The sequence below is a fragment of the Cygnus atratus genome, chromosome 7 (assembly GCF_013377495.2).
Source record: "Cygnus atratus isolate AKBS03 ecotype Queensland, Australia chromosome 7, CAtr_DNAZoo_HiC_assembly, whole genome shotgun sequence".
Classification (NCBI taxonomy): Eukaryota; Metazoa; Chordata; class Aves; order Anseriformes; family Anatidae; genus Cygnus; species Cygnus atratus.
In genome coordinates, this window is record NC_066368.1 from 18,440,728 (window position 1) to 18,466,340 (window position 25,613).

The 25,613-nt window shown below is 44.4% G+C and overlaps 2 protein-coding genes across 2 annotated transcripts in view; both read right to left on the bottom strand.

Annotated features, from left to right (window-relative positions):
- Window positions 1–25,613, bottom strand: part of LOC118246182 (interferon-induced protein with tetratricopeptide repeats 5-like) — a 348,670-nt gene that overhangs the window by 317,976 nt on the left and 5,081 nt on the right. The gene's annotated exons all lie outside the window — the stretch shown is intronic.
- Window positions 1–25,613, bottom strand: part of FAS (Fas cell surface death receptor) — a 250,540-nt gene that overhangs the window by 219,840 nt on the left and 5,087 nt on the right. The gene's annotated exons all lie outside the window — the stretch shown is intronic.

Sequence of the window (25,613 nt, forward strand, 5' to 3'; positions counted from 1 at the left end):
ACAATCATAGAATCACAGACAGATTTTATATCAGAAGGTACCTCTGGTGCTCATCCAGTCTGTCTGCTCAAAGAAGACCCAGCTTCGATGTCAGATCAGGTTGCTCAGGGTCTCATGTAAGGAAGTTCTGGAAAGTCTCCAAGGATGGATGTTCTATGTTTGCTTTTTTTTTTTTTTTTAATTCTATGTTGTTTATTCTATATTCTATATTCTATATTTTGCCAACTTGTTCTAATGCTTACATGTTCTGTCTGTAAAGGATGTTTTCCATATATCCATTTGGAATTAGCCTTGTTGCAACCTTTTTCCATTGTCATGTCTTTTCACTGTGTACTCCTGAAAAGAGTCTGGTTTCATCTTCTCTACAAGCCCTTTCAAGTAGAAGATGCAATCAGTTCCTCCCCTCTCTAGCCTTCTTTTACCCAGATTAGAAAAACTCAGTTCCTTCAGCCTATCCTCACACTTCATGTGCTATAGACCCTTGACAGTCTTTGCAGTGTTCCTTGGGATTTTCTACAAGTTGTGTCTCTCTCAAAAAGGGTGGTGCAAAAGTGAACTTCAGTGTATTTCAGGTATTGATCCAGACATCTACATTTTGTAAAGCTCATGCACCACTTGCTGCATAGCTTGTTGTCTTCCTTGCCTTATTTTCCTTTATGTTCTTTTGATAATGTTTAGGAAACCTAAAAAAACGAGATCTGTGTGATCTTTAAGCTACCAATGACCTCTGCACTGATAGCAACACTACCTTGCATATCTCTATTCAGTCTGGATGGAGATGTACCCTGGTGTTGCCCTGAGATAAGGAAGAAGAGTATCAGACCCATAAACTGCATGGGAGACCAGGAAGCTGTTTGGTCCAGGCATTTCTTCTACCCCAGGCTACTTCTTTCTGGAGGAAGCCATTGATCTCTGGCAGGCGGACATAGTCAGGCATTCAGTCAATCTATCAGTGACAAGCTAACATAAAACAGTGGTAAACAGCCTCCAGCAGTCTTAGGGATAGGCTCCCTGGCTGGAGAAGCACAGATTCAGCATTCGTTCAAACTAATCTTTGAGGATTTTTTTTTTATTGCAGGAAACAACAATGCTAATAATAATCTGGGGAATCTCTGTCAAGAAAGAGTCTTGGATAATCTCAACACAAAGACATCCAGGCAGGAAGTCCCTCTTGGTTTTGCTCATTTAACAAGACCTTAGAGGTCTCCAGGAATATCTTTTTTTTCTTTCTGAATGCAATTTATGGTGGAATACACAGTAGTAGACAAATGTTATTGAGTTCAACTTTTCATAACTTTGAATGAGCATTCCCAGAAGATCCTGAATTTCAGAGAAACCTGGAGATGATAGACAGAAAAAGCTTCCTGGGATCTCAGAATCCATGCTGGGAAGTTGAGTCCAGTTTGCTTTTTCTACTGTATATTTTTTTTTAGTAATTTTTACCAGTTTAGTTTTATGTGTTTGAAGCAGGGATGAGATTATTCCTCTGAGTAATATCAGCAAATTCCTCCTGATAGCCTTGCTGTTTTGTTAATTTCCTTTCTCTATCCCTTCTTATCCATCCTTCTAGCACCTCAGTAAATATGTCTGTCCTCCATAGGGCTCACACACAAGCTTACAATATCTGTAAATAATTGCAGTAACTCCACACCTTCCCTAGATCACGCTATCAAGCTGGGCGGCCCCAACCCAAACAAAACACTACTGCACATCAACACTGTAGCACTCTATGGGTCCACCATAGCCAACCCTAAGCAATTGCAAGGTGGGGGGCTTTACTAATGTGTACTATTCCCTCCACTTTGTGATTGCTTTTATTGAAGTTCAGATCCGTGTTTCAGAGGAAAACTGTGGTCAGATGCACTGAGCTGTTTGTGGCCATACGTTGTCCCACAGCTTTGAATGGACTGTATGCAAAGACACAGCTATGCCTTTAGGGACCTGTTTCTATGTCTGGCCTGACCGGGTGAGGTGGTGTTCTGCCTCCAGATGGCACAGAACATGACTTGCATCCCAGGAGAGTGGTTTTAAAACTACCTTTACGCCTGCCCAGTGTTTGACCACTCCAGAAACTGGAGAGAACCCTACTGCAGCTGAGGCCGAAGTTAAGGCAGCCTTGATGATGCAGTCTTCTGGACTGATGTGTAGCTATGAAACTCCTCAGCGCTGCAGGCAGAATTTGCGTTCCCAAATATACCAGTCATCCACAACCTGCAACCCTCCACAGCAGATGCTGGGAGCCAGCAGGGGTCCTGGGAGTTGCTTTGCTAGTGGCCCTGTCATACCACTCTGATCCTCTCTGGGGCGTAGGGACTAGTGCAGGAAGAAAGATCTCACTCAGTGTTACCCCTGGATTGAGCAAACCCTAGAAAATATCTGCATGGAACCTGATATCCTCTAACCTGGGTGAAACTGGTATTGCTTAACGTGGTCTCCCTTTTTCCCCAGTAGGAGGCTTGCTACCTTATTCCATTGAACTCTCCTTAGTTCTCTTGATTAGAAGTAAAGGCCATGAACTGTGTAAGGGAAAGGAGGGGAGGGGTTGTCAAGGACATCTGAGTAATGACCAGTGCCCGGCACTCAGTTCTGACATCACCAAACACATCTGGGTGGTTTCCATTGCAGGAGCAAGGCATCTGGGGGCTGAGCCTGGCTGTATAAGCGAGAACACAATAGAGCTGAGTGTCTTATGGTACTTTCTGGGATGGAAAGCTTCTGTATTCTTGTAAATAGCTGAGGTGGCTCTAATGTGACTCATATGGCACAGGATGAAGAGAGCTGTAGGAATTTGAGCATGTTGTATGCGCTGCACCAGCTTTTCCCTCAGCAGGCAAGGGTGGGTGGGCTGGGGGATCAGCAGGATGGAGGCTGAGGGGTGCCCAGGGTTCCCTCAGCCCTGCTCCCTTAATTTGTGAGCAGGGTAGAGACAGTGCTCTGTGAACTGGTGGGTAGAAGGACCCTTGTATTTTTTTGGTGGTTTTGAGGAATAGGTTAATCAGGATACAGACTGCTAACAACCAGCAAAGAGTACATTTGTGGACGGTTTCAGCTGGTGATACTGATCAGTAGTCAACTCACGCCTTTGTATTTTTTCACCTTTTAACTGATACAGTCATACTCTGTATTCCTGATTACTCTTCTCTATCAGTTCAGAGGCCAGTCAATTGCCTGTGCCTATGATCTCAGATCAGAAAGAAAATGGTGTTATGTTCTCATTGCACATTTGCAGGGGAGAAGCTGGTTACGTTACACAGACCTATGGGATCAGACTCCTTGGAACATGAGACGTGTGTGGGTGAACTTGGCCAATGAGGCAGCCAAGAAGACAATTTACTAGCCCACCCCTGAAGAACATGATGGGACTCCAGAGGACAAAATCAGGGGCCCATACAAATACTTAGAGAAGTTAATAACTTTTCTTTGTATGTCGGTGCTAGAATTTTAAGCCTCATATCAATTATCTTTCAGCAAAGTGTGTTTTACTATGGAAAAACAATTACATGCATAGTGGGAGCTCTCCCAACTCTCAACTGAAGCAGCAAGGGTGTTGAAATTTTAATGAAGACCTTCTTTTCATGCAGGATTTCTCAGGTGTTGAGTTAAACCACTGCTAATAAAAGAGAAACAAAACCAAACACAAGATTAAAAATATATGCCAAAACCTCCGTTCACACTAATTTCAGCATGAGTCTACAGATCATTGTCCTCAGATATCATAATTTTGCCAGTTCTGAAAATATCCATGAAGTTCTATGATGGAAAAGGGGTACCACTTTCACAAGTAGTAGAACAGGCATCCCTTTTACCTAACTAGGCAGTTAAGCTGTAACTAACAGTCAAGCTCCTACCCAATCTGTTTGTCTTAATCCCCAGTCAATGCAGAGAGAGACTGACAGGGCCAAGAAGCAACCTAAACCGGGTGAAATAAGTCACTTTCTAGGGCAGTGTCAGCCTCCATCAGCTGGTACCATCTGGATACAGGCTGCTTAGGAAAATATCTTCATCTGGATGCCTCCTTGTTAGAAACCTAAATTTTGACTGGCTGAATCTCAAACTGAGCATGGTGTAGGTCTTTCGTTCACCAACAGTTAACTTGCGTTGGAGCTTTGACTCTCTTTGTTTTCTATAGAGTTCAGGAAATGTTGTCTGCCCACATTACCTCGGTTCTGCTTAGGATCTAGGGTTGTAGGAAAACATCCACTTGTAAAAATGTCTTTTAGGCCCTGCAGTGCCTAGTGGAGCCTTTCAGAATCTGGACTGGCGGTCTCTGCTTGCATGTTCTTGAAATTCTTATCTAGAGTTTGTATTTCTGGAGTGCAGTCTTAGTCCTCTTGAAAAAAGGAGAATTTCTCCCTTTGGCTCCAGCAAGGTGTGCGTATCATTCCTTATATAGAACCAGAACAGAGAATTATCTTTTTAAGCCAGTGAACAAACAGATCTGCTGTATCCATAGCAAAGAACCAAAAATGAATATATGGTGATTTTTTTTTCATGGTATTCCTAAGCAATGGGATTCTCTAACATACTTTAAAGATATTACCTGCTTCAGATATAAGAGTTGGCTTCCAGGACACTGAAAGCTGATGAGCTTTTACCATGTGCTCTTGGGCCCCAGATCACTGGAGTCCCAAAGGAAAGAGCAGCTGCTTAAAAGGGATAATACAGAAATAACTCATTGAAATCAGTGCCGAACTCACACACTTCAGATGCATTCAAACAGAACGCTTCCCTTTCTGTTTCCTCTCTAACTCTAAATGATGATTCATGTAAGTTTGGAACTGATGGCAGCATTTGTCAAACAAATCTCTGCACTCTTCTCTAGCCACTGTGCATTTAATATTTTTAGGTTCTGCTATAACCAAAGAATATTGGCCCATTAAATCTAATTATCCACCTATGGGAAACAGCCTATACCTTGAGGCTTTTGAGGAAGGGAAAATTACTCAGTTGCACCTGGTCAACTGGTTACACGTGAAGGAAGTGACCTCTTGACCCTTTTAGGTGCTCTGAACATAAAACTTGTTTAACTCTCTCTTACCCACACAGCTACGAACAGCATTACTGCTCACAAATCTATGCAGCCTCCTTAAATATATATGTGTGTATATATATATGTATAGAATTTGACTGACCTTCAGAAGCAGGGATTCTTCTTGGTGGCATGGGGTAGAGCTATAGAAAATAAAATTTTCTTAAACCTGGAAGTCATAAGGTTGGGATCTGTTAAAGTCTGTGTGTGGGTGCAGACCTCAATATAGTGGTATCCAGGTCCATTCTGGAAGCCTCTGGGCTGAATGCAATGCACACAGTACAAAATCAGCAAAAGTTGTGACACAGCCATGCTAGTAGTCATGATGAGAGGGCTGTCGCTACTTTTTCCGATACGATGATGCCTTATTGTCAGGACATTTTGTCTTTATGTGACTGTAGGCGGTAAATCAAATATTTCCATTCTGAATAATTTCATCAGTAATTCATGGCAAAAGTGAAACTGTTGCAAAGCCATTGTATGAGAGAGTGTTGTCCTTGTTTTGTCTATTGAGAAGCATCACAAAAATGCATTGGTGAAGGAAGGCCTCGTCATAGAGAAAGCCCAAATTTCCATCAGCTACAACATCCTCCTGGCCTGTTGGGGGATGTAACATGGGAGAGGGTTGCTCTGGGACTCTTCCATTTTTACTTCTTCCATTTTGATTCCCTTATATTATCTCTGGGTTTGACCTAAATTGTTTATGTAGCTAAGGGTATATCAGAGTAGTGTCCAGTCACAGCTTGGTGTAGTTCATTACCTGAGTGGTCCAAAGAAGAGAAAAAAATTAAGAGGAGTATGCAAGAAGATGCCAGACAGACACAAGTTTTGTGACTGAAAAGATACTCGTTTCTGCTCCAGGTATGTAATTAGACTGGTGTATCTGTCTGGGGCTGTAGTTGGGTGATAAGAAAGCACAAAAAGTCCATCTTACACTAACTCACACATAAATCTTTGAATTTGGCCTACAGAAGATATAGGAGCTCTGGTCACTGGCTAGAAAGAAAGAAAAAAAAAAGTAAAGGAAAAGCAGTATTCTCCCACCCAGCCAGAATATATACCTCAGAATAACCATGAATAATGAGGTATGAAAGCGCAGCAGTCAGGAGAGAAGCTGTAAAGATGTGTCAGGCAGTCACAACCCATCCATAAGGCAGGGCACTCGCACGTCAGGGTTACAGGTCTGTGCTTTCCCATGAGACACGCTCTGTTCTCAGGCTGCAGGAGAAGCGTCCGTCGCTCCGGCAGTGTCCGTCCCGCCTGCTAGACGAAGGCACTGTCATTATTTCCATTATTTCTATTCCATGGCACTCTGTGTCTGCTGAGATGATTTGTCCAGGCATAGGGGATCTTGAGCCAGAAGCAATTCTTCCCTTCTGGTAGAGTTTTATGTAGAATGGATTTTTTATAAGTAGCAGCAGCCATTCCCACTGCAGAGCTCTCCGAATCCAACCTGCTGTGACAGCAGTTGCTGTGTTTGAGAAGAGCTTATACCGGAGTATAAAAAGAGCATCAAAACTGATGGGGAATGAGGTGCCCTCTCTTGAACATAGCAGGACTTGCCACGGCAGGTGGCACCTGCTGGGATCTTGATGCTTTAGTAGCTAATTACCAAATCCGTTTGATGTTCTGTCAGCTGGCTGTGAGTTTGCCAAGTGAATACGGGGTGGCCCTGGTGATATGGACACAGTGACACAGGCTGCTGCTGAGCACCAGGTTGTGACCTGGCTGGTCCTGACCAAGTCTCAAGGGTGTAAAGAGCACTTCTCTTCTTTAGTCACCTGCATCAGTAAAAGCTACTCCCTTGGATACATACTTAGTTTTGGGATGTGTCAGAACAGTTCAGACAGTGTAAGAAAAGATAAGGAGACTGTGATTGAGAGAGATGGTTTCACCTGGCTCTCAGGTGAGGACCACCACATGTCCTAAAGTCAAATGGCTTTAGAAGATTCTTCTTTGTTCTGACACACCATTAAATGCCATGTAAAAGAGTCCACAAAGACAACTAGCTGGCCAGGGAAATCAAGAGCTATGCCATGAAGTGAGTACCTTTGTGGAGTGGTAAATTGATGCATGCCCTCGTGGTTGTCCTGTTACACCAAGGGCTCCCCTTCACTCCTAGGGGCTGCTGGGGCTCAGTGCCAGGCCCGCTTCAACACGTGAGCACTTACTACAGGGCACTGGAGAAATGGTGTGAGATGGTGATGTACTACAGTGTTGATAAGGTAGTTTCTGCACAGCCCTCATCAGATTTCTGAGTCCAATATTGCAGATTTGGAGGGGGCTGGAAGATTTGGAAGGCCTTGCGAGGTGCCTCCCCAAAATTAGTTCTACATTAGGAGGTAGTGAGGAGGCCTAAACTGTACCTCCTGGTTGCTATTATTATACATCTCTTTCCTTTGACAGCCAGTTTCAGAGGTGAAGGAATATCTTTCTTGAAACAGAAAAGAACACAGAAAAAGAGCAACCTGAGGTTGGTATTTTGTGCTTAAATGGGACCAGAGTATCTCAGCTCTCATGCTCCCCTCTCTTAGCGCAAGAAAAAGCAGCAGCAGAAAGTTTCATCCCTCAAATCCATAAAAGATTTAGCTGTCATGAAAGCAAAATTTAAAGTCAAAAGCTCCAATTTTCACCAGGAGACGCTAGCTGAAGGAAAAAACTCTCACAGAGAAAACACACGTGCTTCTTCACAGCCCCAGCTCCAGCATCATCCTCTTTTGCTGACCAGGGATCTTTCCTAGCCTGGATATCTGACTAGCACACGGACGCACCAGCTGGCTGTCCTACCACCATGAGTAAATACATTTGGAAATGGATGTGCTATTGCAATGCCTTACACATACATCAAAGTGTGCTACGTGCACAGCTGGGATTTGTCTCCTTGCCTGCTGCCAAGTGCGTGTAAAGGTTCCAGCTTCTTCCCCTCGGTCTCTTCAACCTTATATATTCTTAGTTCTTCCTCCACCATTCAAAAGCAAGCTAAATGGCATATTATTAATGATCTTTTAGCTTAATAGTCACACTATTATGGAAAATCTGAGAAGAGATCATTGTTCCACATGCCAATAATCTGCCCACCAATGCTTCTTAGTGTCAGATGAGCATGTAAAGCATCTTTATTACTACTTCAGTTAAATTTAGTTCTCAGGCAAATAAGAGGCCCTGACTAGAGCTGGGGGATAGTGCTGGCAAGCAAGATGAGAAAGAACAAGGCATTACAATCCCAAACTTCATAGTTAGCAAGTGATATCACCTTGGGCTGCTGGCTGTGTTAGGATTGGTCCAGCAGCCAGGCCTGGGGAGGAACAGGATAGCTGAGCACCAGGGGATTCTGTTCTGGACCAGGCATGGAAATTTTCAGATCTCCTGCAAAAAATGTTAACGCTACATTGCAGACAACTTCCTGTAATCTGTGTGACACGGTTTGTGCACCAGGCCCTTGAGAATCTGTGTGTCCAAAAAGCTTCCCTTGGTGGCTTTCCAGCGATGCAGCTGGGAGGGCAAAGCTGGGTTCATCTCGTTTGTAGCAAGGATTATTGCAGTCTCCGTTAATTCTTCTTTCCTGTGTTAATGGTTTCTTTCTGACAAAGCTCAGAGAATTTCTTCTCGCAGCACGAAGGGATAAAAATCCACCCCCCACTGCCTTGGGTCAGCCGCCCATTTCAGCTGAGCCAGGGTGAAGATAGAAGCAGAAGGTTTTTGTCATTCTGAATTTCTTGGACAGTGCTTTTTATTTGTTTGTTTTGCTTCTCCCTTCGCGGTTTGTGGATACCTTTTACCCATTTGGAACTCAAGTCCCTCTGATTCTTACGCCGGGTGATCCCACTAGCTCCAGCCAGGATTCTGCATGCAGAGTGCTTACAGAAGTGAAAGCTGGGATCAGGAGCCTTTAGCTGCGTCCAGAAACATCTTCACCCACCTTGAAGCTTTAGAGAAATACCTGAGCTATGCAAGCTGGTGCGAACTCTAGATTCATCTTAGGAGCCTGCACAGACCCACCTGACACTAATTTTTGGCTGGTATCAAACTAGTGAGAGCAGTTCTCTGCCCTCTGGTATCCCATCAACATCAGGCACAGTGAGTTTTGGTGCAGACGAGTCCTGGGGTAGAAGGGCATTACTCAGGAACTGAAGGGGAAAGATTGCTTCAAGCACACGGGGTTATCTGACACTCATAAGGAGCATTTTACCATTGATGACCAGGGGCCATTCTCACAGATTATAAGGTTGATTATAACCACAGTCACTAAGGGGAGTGCTCATAAGTTTCCTGTCCTATAACTGAGGCTGGCACTGATGCAAAAGCCCCTCCAGAGCTGCCAGGTCAGGACTGCCTTCAGACTGCTCTGTGAGTAAACAGACATCAGCACTGGATACGCTGTAGTAACTTTGCCGTGGGTTGCTCAGAAAAGTTGTAAAGTTCACATTTCTCAGTCATTTGCTGCAGCGGTGCCCATCTGTTAAGCACTGGTAACAACTGCAGTGTTTCAGAGCAGATGTTCCTCTCCCTGAACAACTGCCCGCGTGGGGTTTGCTGATTTCCTGGATCACAACTGTTTATCCCAAATAACTCTGCAAGTAATTGCCTGAGGTCAGTTCAGAGTAAATGCCGGTCTTCTGGATTTACACTGGTATGAGCAGTGTTACTCTCTAGCCCTGTTCTCAAACACTGGTGCAAATCAAGAGGGGAGTCAGTGAAGTGTAAAACAGATGGAAGTGAGATCAAAATAAATCCCTCCACTTTTTCCTTGCAACACTTCAGATCACAGATGGGAGAGATGGGATGCAGACAGAATATGACAGGAGGTTACTTGAACATCTGGAGTCCAAACAAATGCTTCTTTATGTACAATAATGTTTAGCAAAGAATGCCTAGGAAATGTGAATACTGGACCCAGTCCTGGTCCCATGGAAGTCGCTGCCAACACTGTTATTCGCGTCAGCAGTCCTGCTCTGATGACATTACAAATGTCGTGTCTGAGTTACATCCGAGGGTAAACACAATCCTAAAAGCTTTCTCTGAATCTTTTTGGCAGAATTGGCTTTGCCAAAAAAAAAAAAGAAAAAAAAAGACAAGGATATTTCAGGCAAGAGCCTAGTGACCAGTACTTGGATTCTCTCTTCAAGGCCACAAATATCTATGAAGTGCCCAGTTCCTCTGAAGAGCTTCTAAGAAACAGGCCCTTAATCCTGCTTTCTGCCTTTGGAAACGTCCCATCTGATTAAGATTTTGATATAGCTGTTAAAATGCCATGGCAGTTTAAGATAATACAGTTGTCCAGCTGTTTGTCGTTGAACCTCTTTCACTGGGAAGAGATTACCGCACAACAGTCCAGCTGTGAAACAGATTTGGATGAGCACTCTTCACGTCTTTCAGTGCAATACCAAGCTGCAGCTTGGAGATGGTACATGCTAGTCTAACGAGGAGCATTCACATGGGCTGTTGTTGCAATAGAATAGTAGGGGGTGTCACATCTGCCAGAGGCAGCCGTGGAGATCCGTGGAGTATGAATTTCTTAAATCAATGCAGCTTTTTTGGCTGTGATTGATTTATGCCAAACTTACGCTGTACTGCTCTCTGACAAAAAGTTTTGAGAAGCTTTTCCTAGGTAATTCTGTGTGCGAGGAGATGAATCTTAGCAATGTGGTAACTCTCTCAGGGTACAGGTCTGTCCCTTCCACTGTTATTAGCCCCCTGAATCACAAAAGGCTTCTTGGAACAGATCATTTAGATCGGTTAGTTGATACCTTTGTCTAAGAACAAGAGGATACAGATTCAACTTTTGCTGTCAAAAAGCCAGTGAGTGGATAACAATACCTGTGTTCTCATGTTCAAATCCAGCACCAGACCTTGGAGGGGCAAAAAACAAAGCAAAAAAACTTTTCTGTTCTGGAAATCTGAGGCTCAGAATCAAGCTTACAAACATTAAGATCTCTGCAAGTTATACTGCTGTACTTACCCAAATGACAATGTCTACATGCGGCCTCAAAAGCAGCTTCTTTGGGAACCTGATATTTTCATTTCTTCAGCGAAAAGATGAGAATAGGATGAGAACAGAAGTTAGTTTGTAAACATTTTCAGGAAAGGATGTGATAATAAAGAAGGTCTTGGATTGCAGTGGAGGAATCTGGAATTCTTGACAGATATTTAGAATGGATGAGCTCTGTGTGTCTGTATGTGTGTTTATGGTTTGTATAATGAAGGACAAATAGGCAGCCCAGCCTCTTCCCAACTGGAAATCTGTGTGTGATTAAGGAAAAGAGATGTGTTCCCCTCACTACCATTAAGCAAGGTTCTCTCTTATATCACTGTCATGGACCAGAATCTGATTTAAACCACGTGCTGTAGCCAGTAACCTCAGATAAATCAACACTTTGTGCCTTTCTAAGGTATTGTCTCTCATTGTAGGACACTTAACAAACTGCCTGTGTGGGAATTACTTGTTTAATGTAAAGCAGAAATACAGCCATCCCAGGGTGGGAAGGCAGAATTAAGACCAACAGGACTCATAACAATTAAGTGGAAGGCATTAAAGTGTCTGAGACCCTTCACTGCAGGTGGCATTCTGCATGCAGACGGAGGGGGGAAGTCTTCTGTGCTGTAGGTCAGACTTGCACAGGCAGGCATGCACAACCAAACACTGAGCTAAGACTTTTCTGCTGGGTAAGGGGTATAGCAACAGAGGTTTCCCTAGGTCTGCACCACTGTAAGGTGCCTTGCTGACACCTGGAAATGGGAGTCTGATCAGAAGAATTACCTCAGCTATGATGCTAATCACATTGGTCTTTTGGGTGCTTGGTACGTTTTAGTAAGACTGCTGATTTTGTAGACCGCTTAGGCTTGAGTGGTTGTTTGAGCTTTTGGTAAGACTGTCAGGGAGTTTATAGGCTTAAAATTAGCAGGTATTTTTCTCATTTTGCTGCAGACTTTTAAATGAGGAAATTAGATGAAAAATGGATTTTCAGGCAGCTCTACCTGAATGGTGTTCCCAGCTGGGATGTTCATCCAGCTCCTGAGAAAGGCAGGAATGAGGAATCACTGGAAAAAAAAACTTATTTTTTGTCTGTTGCCCCTTCAAATGTGAAGTCCTCATCTGTTGTTCAAGGGGAGTTCCCATTTTGTCTTCAGATGCAGCCTGGAGGAGATACGTACCTGCACCTCAGATTGTTCTGTGGTAGTTCTTGCAGGTTCAGATATAGCTGAAATTTCATTTTGCATTGCATGTGCTATTTAAAGCAACCAAAGTGGGAGTCACTAGAACAGACATGTTACATACAGTGAATGGCTGTTGTTAAATGCTGTTAATTGCCTTGGCTGGGCAGCCTGCTTTTCTCTGCTTGCTTTTCGCTGTGATCCCAGCCTTTGTTCCTCTTCTGCAATGGAAACATTTCTCCCTTATTTATTTTTGCGTGAGAAAACATGTTTCCATTCCGAGCCTCTAGACACCACTTTGGTGCCCCCCTGACCTCTCCTCGTGGGCCTGGCCCATGTAAATGACCAGACGAAGGAATGTGGATGAAGGAAGTGCCATAAAGCAGAAATATTGCTGGCTCGTAAATTCCCTCCACCACAGAAAGATTTCAAAATAAACAGAGCTACAGCCACATAGGACAAAATAACTCAGCGGTGCAAAATTCATCACTGGCTCTCGTAAAGGAGAGAAGCCTGACATCAAAATGAAACTCCTTCAAGAGTCCCTTCTCTGCTTGGTCTTTTGCCTCAGAGCCCTCACACCAGGCTTGCATTGCTTTTCCGTACAGACTTTACCTGGTTTTGCTCTTTGGACTATTCCTATCTTCACAACACGTGTCAAGCTCAGTGCATGGTGGTGGAAAGCTGAACTGCAGTTCTTATTCAGGTCACTGGGATTCAGTGGCTGTCTTATCATCTTGGTGGCTTTTATTAAAAAAAAAAAAAAAAAAAAAAGAAAAACAGCTTCTAATTTAGCTGTGTTCCTCCAGCCTGTGGCACCTATGTGTCTGTACCTCCAGTACCTGGGAGTCTGAACATATCAGAATTGCTTAGGCAGGTTCAAATGTCTTCTCATGGCTGGATCTGCTCAACCACATACTTTCTTCTGCTCTGGGGACACTTCTGTCTCTTTTCATAGGGGCTCAAGACCTCTTATTTCTGAAATAAGGTTATCCAGATACCAGAGAACTTCCAGGCACTTGAAGAAGAGGCAGGGTTTATACACCACACTGTCAGCCATCCATGAAAAGAGGGAAGTTTCTCCTTGGACCAGGAAGTTTTTAAACAGAAGGGAGCTTTCTTCTGATATTACACATGCCCACTCTGCTAGGGAAAGAGTAGAGGCCCTCTTAACAATTTCCAAAAATCCCACAGAATTTCAAGAAGTGTGATCAAATTGGGAATACTTGAAACAAAATTTCCCCTCTGAACCACTGGTACAAGCATGTATTTCAACTTCAGACACAAGTCCCCACTCAGATTCATGTTTGGGAGTAACAGCAATGGAGTCAGCAAACCAGCAAGCAGAGACCAATTGTTAGTTGTCAACACTTTCTGGTATTGACATTAGAGATTTTCAAAAGGTGAAATTAAGGAACGTGTGATGATCTCCTCCAGCTTGTTGAAAACTATTCCATTTTGACACAAAATATATTGCCTTTCCACTGAGACACGATATTCTCCCTCTCTTCTCCCCTGGCTGCTGTTGATCTCTAAAAATAATATGATTTGTTTACTTAGAGAAAAATTGAATGTTTCCAAAGACACAGAGACCTTTTTTCTCTTCATCAAGAGCCCAAATGTCCACTGAAAAAGCTTTGATGAAAAATTTTCAATCAAATCCAATTTAAAAAAGAGAAGAGGGGAGGAAAACATGACTTTTTGTTGTTGTCATTGAGGCATACAGCAGAGTTCCTTAACATCGTTTGTGGGAACGAAGAGGAAAGTGCCTGCCTTTGATCTGAAGGGAATCCTATAGTTTTCCTGAATTCTGCCAGCTGCTCCAATTTTGCACTTCCACTCAGACAAAACCCTACATTATGACTGAGCCTTAAACCAACATAAACATTCCTGTGCCCTTTTAGCCTCACTGTTAGAAGATGGAGTATCAGTGGAGCTGAGAATTTACTGAATACATCTAAATGAAGTGTAACCTTCCAGAGTTAGATAGCACCAGCTAGATAACCCTATTCATGTGGAAATATGATGAAGAAGGACATGGAAGATTGTATGACAGGACTGTAGCTGATAGTCCTTCTTGTGACTTCTGTACTAACTGTACTGGACATGTAAGCACCAAAACGTTTGTGATTGCTAAATCTGTAAAAACTCCCCCCCAAAAAAACAGCTAAAAGATCTGCCCTTCAGTGAGATAGAAGGGATTCCTTATGTTGTATCATGCAAGAACAAATTAGGAATAAATAGATGAAGAATAAACTGAGGCAGCAATTAAGAGAAAATCCTTAACTATTCAGACAGCCTGGCTTTGAAAAACTCTGCCAGCAGAAATGGATAAAGGAGGTGCAAAATCAGAAGAGTATTTGTAGTGAATCTTCTGGATTCAGCCCAGAAGATCCTTCCCTGTGCTTTGTAACCTTAGAGTCTAAAAACCTTGAAGCACTTTTTTAACCCTGCAGCTTTATTGCTCTTACAAATTAAGTGTTTTCTAAGAGAGTGTGAGAGAGCTAGTATTGTCTGAAGGTCTCACGGGGATGCTGAAAGCACTGTCCGTTTGGACAGGCACTCCCACAGATCACAAGACATGGACGGCAGATATTTCTGAGCCTTCCTTCCTGAATGCAGGGCCATTGCTCGGGAAGGACCTCAAGGGGTGTCATGGGCAGCATCTCAGAAGGGTGCAGGCTCTACGTGCCCAAGGACAACGCTATTGCTTACACATCTCCAGCAGCCCATGCAGGAGCCACTCTTCTAAAGTCAGTGCTTCCAAGGAAGTGGAGCACCTTTGAAGGGCAGGCTGTGAATGAGAAAGATGACAAGCAGAACAGAGGCTGAGCAGGACAAAGAAAGAGAAGAGGAAAGAAAAGGCAGGGAGAAATGAAGGCTGAAGCAGCAAAAAGAAAAAGGAAAAAAAATAAAGCCACAGAGTATAAATGGGTGAAACAGGCTAAGGGGTGAGAAGGAATAAGAGGGGGTTGCAGACCTATGAAAAAGGGGAGACTGGCCAGAAAGGTCAGCTGTCAGGCTTGTCCTAGGCAACGTCTGGGCTTGCTGGCAGTGGAAATTAATGAAAATGATATCTCTGAGTCAGGACCCAGGGCAGGTACCCGGTAGCTGTTGCTCATCTGTCTGTGCCCCTGCAGTCTCCTACCTTGCTGCTGTTTCCCCTGTTGAGCATGATCCTCCCACTCTCTCTTCCAGCCTCACAAGCCCGATAGAGTAAATGTTTGGGAAATTCCTGTTCCTCTTGTTTTGTAGCATCTGGAGTTAGGGCTGAATAAAGCCCTTCAGGCTGGGAGGTTTTGGAAGGAAGCCCCACACTCACTGGGCCCTTCGCCAGCAAGTTAATCCTTGCTGTATTGACCCTTCTAGAGGCAGCAGTCCCAGGCCACCAAGGATCTGATAGCCTTGAACTCTCCGTGCCTGGAACTGCGCTTGCTGCTTCTCAGTGCTGATCTCTTCCCAGCAATTTCCTCTGGAGGCCCCAGGCAGCAAAGCAGGGGCAGCGCAGATCAGTGATAATCAATGCTCTGGTGCAATTGCCGTCATGTCAGTCAAGACAGAAGACACTATGCCATGTGCTTGAGCTGCTTTTGTTTGTGTTGCTGCTGCCTTGCATATGTGCAGGCCAGAAACTCTAGGTTTCCCTGTAGACACCCAAGATACTTTCCCAGGGCCATTGGATGTAAACTGCATAGATCATTGCAACATGCCTTGCCCCCCTCCCCAAGCATGGAACTAAAACGAAATTGGGCTTAGGCAGAGCTGAAGGTGCACAGCAGTTAAATGGTGCTTGCTGTGCTGGATGAGCAAATGTGTGTGTGTTTGTGGGGGTTAAATGTAGGACGGACCTGTTCAGGGCAAGTCAGTGCAGTAGGCAAGAGCACACATGCTCTACAGGTTTTTTTGGGGGGCTTGGGGTCAGTTCCATCATTTGTAATAGGTAAATGGAAGACAGAATATTTATAATCTCTGGCAATGTCTGCAAGTCTCCCAGGTTTCACAAGAAGCCATTGTAGCTCCGGATCACTGCAGCTATTGCAGTAAACTGTACCACATGAGAGCATGGGCTTAGCCTTGTCTTTAATACAGGCTTTCTGTGTAATCTCAAATTCCATAAATAGCTTTTGGTGCCATAGCACTCCTCCAGCAGCTGTTTGCAAAAAGCTGGAACACTCGTACCAAAAACCGAGGTCAGCTGGAGCTAGCAGCTCTCAGCATCTTTGGCAAGCAAGGCTTGGTGTCCCAGGCACTGCTTCCCCCAGAAAAAGAGGACAGTCTTGCAGACATTGTCCAGAATAGCGGCCTGCCTTGGTTCCTCCTCCTCCATCCTTAAAATAGGAGTAAGATCAAGGATGGAGTCCTTTGGGTGTGTTTTCAGTGCTTAGATATAAGCTTCTAGTGCCACACAGGCCTATGGTGACCAGATGTCCACGTGCAGGGAACTGACCCCTTCGCCTAAGGTCTATGAGGTGCTAAGACACTCCCATAAAGAACCCCACAGTAGTCATGTCTAAATAAACATACATTTTATACAGCCAGCCCAGCTGATTTCTTCTTCACCTGTAGTGTAGACACCTCTCAGGCAGGTTTGCCCTCACTGGCACTTGTAGGAGGAGTGCAGAGAAACATCTGCTACCTTTTTTTTTTTTTCCTTTTTTTCACACAAATAAAAGCTGGGCCCAAGGGTTTTTATGACCTTTAAACAACTCAGTCTTGCTCCTGCATCCCAGCTGCAGGCAGTCCACCTGGTCAGGGTGTTTGCTTGGGAGGAAAAAGCTGCCTTCTGTAGGAGATCTGAGAGGCTTTTGTTTCCCCATTTCTGTATCAGATCTGCTGCTTGAGAGCACATGCAACACCTCCACAAAGTGTAAAAGGGAAAACTACAGCCCCCACAGAATGAATGAGGCTGTAAATCCAGGGAAAATCTTCCTGTGTCATTTACGAGCCTGCACATCAGATACTGGCCTCTTGTGCAGAATTGCTTGGTCCAGACACATTTCTTCCCCTCCTTCCCCCAGCTATAGGCGCAGAGAACATTTTCTGTGTTGTTGTTCTGGGAAAGGAGATTGCAAGAAATAGCATTTATGTCCTTAGATGGTCACGCTGCAGAAATTCTGTTTGTTCTTTGCAGGAAAAACTGGTTAACTATAATCTGCTGTCTGGTCATAGGAAGAAACTCCACCATAATGCTCTGGATTTAGTATTCTAGGATCAATTCTGCAAACTTGAAGCCTTTCTTTGATGTGAATTCCCAGGGTTTCTGGTGTATGCTGTCCGGGTAACTCTACTATTTTGGCTTTCCCCATGAGGCTACTGATAAGTATTTTATTGCATAGGGATGCTGTAGTCAGCTTCTGCTGGAAAAGCAAAGTTCAGTATCATTCTTATCTCCAGGTATTCCTGACTTTATCTTCCAGACAAATATTTAATATGTGCATAAATGCCTTCTGTGGTTTTTCAGATAATGCAGGAGCTTGAAAAAGTTATTTAAAAGCAGGGGTGGGAGTGGGGTGATGAAGCTGTAAGTTGTTTTCCAGAGACAGTGGAGCAAAGTCTTTAACAAGTAGGGTGTATATCCCACAGTTCCTTATTTCTACTGAAGTTTCTGATTCCATACAGAAATCAAATGATGTGACACCTGCTCGGAACTGCCAAAATCCACATCAAGTTAGGAGATCCACACCCTCGCTGGGGCTGAGCCCAGACTCTTGGCCACGTGCCGAGCAGGCACGCTGCAGGCAGTTTCAGCCATGCTTGCCCTCCACCCCTGAGCATCTGCTGTTGACCATTGCTGGAGGCAGGCTTCTGGGCTATGCAGACCTTTGATCTGAAATAGTGTGGCCTTTGTGCTGCTCTTATGCATCTTCCTCTGGGTTCTTTGTAACTGTTGTAGTGCGAGTCAGCTGGTTGTGCTCTGTCACTGATGTCCTGCCCCTCTGAACGCTGTAACACAGCCAGCCTGGGGCCAGTGCCAGTCCTGTCCAAACCACCACTGAGGGAGCTGCAGCAGGGCAGGATGAGAGCTAAGGCGCCAGGTAGACTAGCGCTGGGTTCTTCATCGCATGGGGGGATTTCCTGCTGCGGAGCTCAAACAAATGTCGACGCCTCTGTGCTGTGTTTGCCATTTGGAGTCAGAGCAGAGCCACGGATTGGGCCCTCAGCCTGGAATATGCAGGCAGAGCTTCGTGTACATGCTAAGTTAACACACACCAAGCAAGCTGTAAGTCAACTGTGATGCAGATGTCGGGGAACTGATTGTATGCATGTGTGAAGGGGGTGGCCATGCCAAATTTAAACACCTACTTTACTCCCTCGTGGGAGGCTGATGTTAGCGTTTAACTTAAGGTATATGTCATGAAACAAGACAACTCTCACATTTCTCATAAGAGTGAAGGTGCAAGGGTGAACATACATATGAGCATTTTGAGCTGTCTCCTTCCTGAAAGTGTGAACAACAGTGTAAATGAAGAGCAAGGTGAAACCAAAGTATTTTCTTCTAAATTGCCTTGTTGTTTTCATTTCAGTGTTTTTTACTGAATGACGGAAGTCTTGAGGAACCAATTCCTTCACTCATATAGTTGTGAATATACTGTTTTTTTCTGAGGTCAATGACTTTGAATTGACTGCAGCCCCTACAACTGAGATTACAAGAGCTCATCAAACGTTCATCATTTGCACAACTGTGTTCCAGTCTGGTTGAAATCATAGGTGAACTTCTTGGCATGAAATTCAGACTGGATGAGTTCCTTACCTTTATGCTCTTTGCCCAGTTGAAAATAGCATGCCAAACTGCCTTTGGTGAGCTAAAAAAGCCACAAATGCTTAAATATCTAAAACCACCTGCGCATCAACAACTGTCGGTCCCTGTTTGAGAAATGACATCAGCAAAAACATTTTGTGGACTCACGGTATAAGACAATGAAATAACACGGACAGTTATGATTTGGTTGTGTGAGTCAAAGAGGAAATAGAAAGCATCTCCAGAGAGGGATTTTGTAAGGTAGTAATTGAGTATGAGCAGAATTTATACACTCCAGGAGGGAGGAGTGAAAAATAGAGACATTAGGGGAGGAAAAAAAAAAAAGGTACGGTCTGTGGGACTATAGAAAGGGCTCCCAAGGGAAGAAATAGAAGCTGTATCTATAAAAACTTTTAAGAACAAATTGAACACAATGGCAATAAATATTCTAAGAGAAACAACCCTGCACTGTGAGACAAGTTGGTTAGATGGCTTTACTGTACTTGTCTAGGTCTTGTAACCGAGAGACTCTTTGATGTTCTTTGTGGATGGTCGAAGTTTTATAAACACCTGGGGATCCATTAGGATGAAAGATCTGTAGAAGCACCAACTGGTCCCATTCCCTCTGTGTTCCAGTATGTATGGTGATAATCGCTTGAACCCAGATTCTGAAGTAGTGAGGAAGAATAGCTGCAGCCACAAGACCAGACCCACTCAAAAGGGGAGAAATGAGTAGCTGATACTTCTGCTAATATACTGGGAGAGAGTCAGGGTATGAGTTTGTACTTCAGGGACTCATTTCTGACCGACTATTTTCCTCTAAGTGAAACAAAGTTTTAGGAGATGGCTTTGAAAACCTGGGTTTATACAGTCCGCTATTGGTTATGAGGTCTGGTAAGGCTCCAAGCAAAGCACATATCCAGTGAGCGATCAAACGACAGGATTTGGCACATCACAGCCACACCCCAGTTAGCTCTGGTCCTGTACGACACATGTCCTTGTCCTGTGAGTGACACCTATGTTAAGTGATGTTAATGAGTGTTTATTACAAACTAAACATGTTTACCATCTGGCAACTCTAGACGACGAGTGTCAGAACAGTTCCAGCAAGTGAGATGTTTCCACCTCCATAAAGAAGCTGCTTGCTGGACCTCACTTCAGTGTGGGAGTAATTCAGCTGCCCATAGCCCAGAGAACAACTCTGTAAGTGCAGTATGGATTTAGGTACAGTATCTGCCTCCTCAGCCCTCCCTGTACCTGCTGCCTGAGCACCTGTGCCCAGCTGCTGGCACACAGTGTGCCTTCCTTTCACTTCCCCAGACAAAGCCTCCTACCTGATTTTTTTTTTCCCTCGTTTTTATCTTACCTGCTAATCTGGGCTTTTATGTGATATAACTCCATGGTTACTCTTTTCTCAAATGGCTATATTCATAGGTTTAATAGCTGGTAATATTTTTAAAACACCACTAAAATAATGGACTTCTTAAATGATAAGAACAAATTTAAAAGATTTTTTCCCCACATTTCCTGAATATTCACTGAAAGAAAAAAAAAAAAAAACAAAACCAAAAGCGAAATACAACGAAAGTTTGAGTCTGTCTCCAGATACTGCATGCAAGGCTTTGTATGATGTTTGGTTTTAAAGCAGTGCCTGGTGTCCAGTCGCTAGAGGGCACCAAAATACACCTAAACCGCCGGCCTCCGCCTCCCCTCGCCACTGCAGCAGCTCCGGGCGGGTGCCCTGGGGTTGCAGGTGGGTGATGGACCTCGGCTTTCTTGGCCCTGGGGTCGCACTCACGTTAGGACTTTAAATTGGATGAGGAATGTGCCCTTGGAGTGGACTTCCTAAGCCATATCCCTATTTACTTTGCATCGCAGAGTTGTCTCTGCACGTGTGAACTGCTTTGCGTTGGGATGAAACAAAATTGGAAAAGTTGCTCCAGAAGGGCATGTCCTGCAGTCACTGAGCAGACCTTCAGTCTGGGACCAGAGTAAAACTACACTGAAATAAACCCTTGAAATGGGCTGGAGTGACTGCTTTGCTCCCTACGTCTGTTCTTACTCCACCACACAAGTTGCTAATGTAGACAAAGCCATGAGGCCCCTACACTTTGCTGAGGGAGAAGGCAGCTGGAAAGTTTGTTTCAGAGCCTGAAAATCCCCATGGTGTATAGATATTTGGGTTATGGCTTTTTGTTCATGCCTATCTTAAATTAAAAACAAGCTTAAAAAGTCCCAAGAGACAGACGACTCGTATTTGTGCAGTCAAGGGAAAGCCTAAACGAAATGAGATGGGTGCCATAGGACCTCTGACCATTTTGACCTGGCAGCTGGACTTAGATCTTTTCCCTTCAGACACAAGTCTGTTCGGTTGTGATGCTCTGGTCTTCTCTGCATCAGTTTCCCGTGGAGAGAGCATAAAGGCAGCACTGAGCTTGGCCCTGGCCAGGCATCCCAGGTGCCTCTTCTTGCTGGGAACAGCGAACCTTTATTGCTGAGGTCTAGGTTCCTCGAAGTGGCCTGCAAGCTCAATGAACCTGAAAATTCCAAGCGAAACCCAAGCAAAGCCACACAGTTTTAAGCGCTCTTGGAACCAAATCCCCTCCACAGCGTCGGGGAGAGGCAGAGCACGCCAAACTTGGCTCTGCTTTACCCCAAGCTTTCAGGAAACTCCTCACAGTGAGGCCAAGAACTATGTTTGTAACAAACCTAAAACCAAGCAAAATTTATCACGTTTTGAGTTTCTTCATGAAAGGTTAGACCATCTTGGGATGTGCTCTGCTGGGATGAGAGGAGGGATGAATTCTGCCCTTAAGGGCCAATTTCACATGCACTGGAATCACATGCAAAGCTCCCAGGGAAGCAAGCTTAAACCTTTTAAACTGTTAGAAAAGCAGCTACCACAGTTCTCTGTCACTCTAGTTAACCATCTATAAACAGTTACTCACTTGACCTCTATTTGATCTCTCCCTCTGCCCTCCAAGGAATCTTTTGGGGCCAACACGCATTATGGATCTCTCTGCATACACAAATATTTGAGGCTGTTCTACTGCAATGAGAGTGGATCTCTTGCAATTCTGTTTGAAAATTGGTGATTTGGGGAGATTTTTTTTTTCCTTCTGCAGGGCAGACAGATCCAACAAATCACTTCTTGTAGTTCATGCTCCTTTGCTGCAAATACTTAATACTAAAAGCTCTGTTCGCATTTGTAAAAGAGGAGGTTGGAACCTTGACAGGACAATAGGGAGGGAAAATAATCTTTATTTTAAGCACTTCAAACAAGAAGGTCAAAGACAGGAGTCAGGGAAGATCTTCAAGCCACTCCAGAGTTGTCCTCTTCTGGCTGCTGCATGGGTGCTCAGCAACACTGGAAAGCCTTCAAGCTTTCACCTGGTTACTAGTGCAGGTAAAAAATATCACCCTTTTAGGAAAGTTGCAAAAATAAGGCTTTTTTTATTAAAAAAAAAAAAAAAAGAAAAGAACTCTTAAGCAACACAAGAATGACAGTAAGCAGTAAGATGGAGGTAAATATAAAAATATGTAGTGAGTAACTGAAGAAAGAAGAGCTTTGTGTGGATGCCTTTATTACTATTATTGCTTGAAAGTATGATAATGCAAGGAATTTCAGTGTTAGATTGAGTTACAAAAGAATATAAACACATAGAAATATCAGAACGCTGAAGATCTCCAAACATTCTTAGCTCTGTGCTGTAAGGATGCCATGCAATAGTTAAACAAATTCGATGTTAACATTTTAGCTTCTTTCATTTCTTTTCTGTCACAGCGTCGTAGCATGTGGAAATAAGCAGTTTAAGCATTCTTTAAAAAATCATGCCTTGAAAACAATCTGCATCTAGAGACAAAGATACTAATCTGTGCTAGTTGTTATCGTCGGGGCTCTTGCATGATGTTACAGCAAAGCAGAGATAAGGTTGATTTGGTATCTTAATTGTGCAGTCCCACAGCCTAATACATATAGATTTCTAAATGTAAATAACCTTAACTCTAGATTACTGAATTTCCTGGGATTAACATGCTTGATTTGTAATGTATTTTACCCTCAATTGCTGAGATGCGCTGTGAATCTTAACTCCATTTAAACAGAGATTCTTCATGAAAACTATGGCCATCCAAAAAATGATACGTTTAGTTACAGATAATAAGCCCAGGAAATATTATGGGAGATAACAGTCAAATAGTATTAGCGGGAACAAGATGAAATCAGGGATACTATTTTCCCAACTCAAGGACACTTAGCTTAATCCTTAACTCACAAAAAAAAAAATCTTAATAATACAGAGTGGTGTTGTACTGGCCAGAAATGGCTTACTGTAGATATAATCTGTGGGGATATAAAGCAAGCTCAGACAGTAATGATTTCAGTGCTGAGTTATGCCAGTCTAAAATTCTGAGCAGCAGAAATATTATCATCTTCCTGTTTAAGAAGAAATGTAATTTGATGCAAATAGGCTAAAAATGTGTAATATGGTATTATTAGAAAAGGCTCTTAAGCTGTGTTGAAATCACCAGCAGGTCTATTTTTAAGATTTCTGAATTCATCCTTTCTGTGTTAGTGTTCAGATAAGAGATTAAAGTTAGTGGCCGCCAGGAAGTTCTGGCTGCTGTTGGTTTGGGAATGGGGTGGGATTCGGCTCACCGAGGGCTGCAGGCTGCTTGTTCCGAGCATTCAGAAGAGCACTAGTTAAATCTGTGGGAGTTAACATGAAGTTAAAACAAACTTTTTCATGGGATTTAACGCTTACCAAGTCACTCAGCTTTCTTTTCAGTGTATAATTTGTTTAGATTTCCCTGAGATCATAATTTTAGATTGGGGGGCAAATAACAAGACCCTCATTGAGGTTTTTTTTCACTTTTTGCTTTGTTTTGCTTTGTGTTTGTTGTTTTCCTGCTGCTTAAATCTTAAACACAGAGTCGTTGTGCTGTAGGTAACAATTTGTTCTCAATGGAAAAAGTATCACAGCTTGCACAAATCGCTCGGTGTTTGGGTGAGCTCAGTTCTTTTATGAAGATTTTTTCTTTATCCCAGCAGCAGGACTGCATCAGCAAAGTGATGAAGGCAAGTGCTGGGTGTGGGTCAGCCGCCCCAGCTTGCCCTGCAGCCCCTTCGGGGGGTCTTTGCACGGGTGGGTTTGCTCTGACCCGAAACAAAACCACCCGGGGAAGTTCTGCGTGAGGACTGGACAGGTAAAATCACCCTGTTAAAACAATCCTGAGGCTCGGTTTGGTTTCTGATTGCTGTGCAGTACAGAACGTACCAGCGTATGGGCGGGTGAACAAGTGGGGAGGGCGGAAACCAAACCCCCAGCAGAAGGGTCCACGGGGTCCCGGGGTCTCCGTTGTCCTCGGGGGCTTGGTGTGCCACAGCTGGGCAGCACACTGGGGACGGCTCTGGTGAGGTGGCAGAGGAGCTGTTTGAAGCTGACCGTGTGTGGAGCTGTAGGGGACCCCCGTATCTGCGTGCTGCAGCTCTTCCAGTCGGCTCTGAAGGGCTGCCCAGGCACCTCCTAGGGTCCCAGCAGTTTTCCCCTGCAGTACGTGTGCATGTTTGGGGGCGCAGGGGAGAGGGAGACCACTACTCAGGTTTAACTCTGAGCTCACTCTGCATCCATCCAGCCCCTTTGATGAGATCCTGGAGCTGTCTGTTTTCCCCGTGCTGGTAGCAGCAGCAGACGCTCTTTTATGGCAGCGTGGACGTCCCTGTGTGCCAGGAGGAGCGCTGGCGGGACAGCAGTGCTCCTGGCAGTGTTTGTGCTTGGATTAAGCCTGCACTTCTCCCGTCCCTGCAGAATGTCACAACTGTCAGGGCACCCGCAGCGAGCACCAGTGGTGATTACTGGCCTTTCAGTGCATCGGGTTCCTACGCTACCTTGCTAGCTTGCCCAGGGAGAGGGGGAGAGCAAGGATCAGCCTGAGCAAATTCAGGGCTCCTTGGCAAATAGAGCCAAGGAAATACGAATAACTAGGTTTAGGGGAGCTGGATGTGAGTGAGAATTGTCTTTTGCAGCTTGTGTCCCGGGGAGGGAACCAGCTCATGGCCCAGTGGCAGTCCAGGCATTTCCCTCGGGCCAATGCCTCCAACCTCCTGTGCTGTGGCAGAGAGAGCTTGAAGCTACCCGGGGTAAAATCTGGCTGTGCTGCTGGCTTTGGTGACTTCGTGGACCTGTCCTTTGAACACCTCCCGGCCAGGATTAGTTTTACCCGGTGGTCCCCTCCCCATCCCAGCGTTCTGAGGGCGCCTGTTTTAAATGCAGCCGAGGGGTCCCAGTTCAACCAAAGCCTCGATGTTTATTTGAAGTACTGAATGCCAACAAACAGGGCCCCGTGGTCTCGGACTGCAGGCAGCGAGGACGTGCTTAGGTCAATTACACTTGACAATGCTGCGATAGCTCAGGGGAAGCGCACCCCTGGGACCTCGGGGCTCTCGATGCTCTGGGGGGTTTTCAGCCGAGGTGCCAGGGAGCCCAGCAGCATCTGCAACACAAAGGGGGCGAAATGGGGCAGCAGATGGAGAACTGGGTCCGGCTAATACGGTGAAAAAGTGGTGTTTAGGGCTAAGCATGCAGAAGCAAAACTGAAAGCTTCCTTCTCTTTGCCACCCCCCCCCCCCCGCACCTTCCCCCCTCCCCCCAAAAAAAAATTAAAAAAAAAAAAGAAAAGAAAAAAAAGAAAAAC